Source organism: Gavialis gangeticus, unplaced genomic scaffold (assembly GCF_001723915.1).
Source record: "Gavialis gangeticus isolate Ggan-Ray unplaced genomic scaffold, GavGan_comp1, whole genome shotgun sequence".
NCBI classification, from domain to species: Eukaryota; Metazoa; Chordata; order Crocodylia; family Gavialidae; genus Gavialis; species Gavialis gangeticus.
In genome coordinates, this window is record NW_017728993.1 from 29023871 (window position 1) to 29024083 (window position 213).

General features: G+C 39.9%; 1 protein-coding gene across 1 annotated transcript in view; it reads right to left on the reverse strand.

Moving 5' to 3' along the window:
- Positions 1–213, reverse strand: part of PIGK (phosphatidylinositol glycan anchor biosynthesis class K) — a gene marked incomplete at its 5' end in the record, with an annotated part of 178743 nt that overhangs the window by 28383 nt on the left and 150147 nt on the right. The window lies entirely within an intron of this gene.

Below are 213 nucleotides of genomic sequence, written 5' to 3' on the forward strand. Positions count from 1 at the left end.
CACTTAAACCAGTTTGTGTGTAATGTCTGTCCCTAGCCTCTGAGGGTTAGGGTCAATCTCCACCTTGGAGGAAAGTGGTAAAGAGTATAAAAATAAGGATTGTTGGATGATACAAGTGGGAAGGAAATTGGACTGGGTAAATAAAAGGGGTAGGAAGTGGGGGCATTAGTAAATAAGGTTAATTTTAAGGTGAGAATGTATGCAAGAATACAG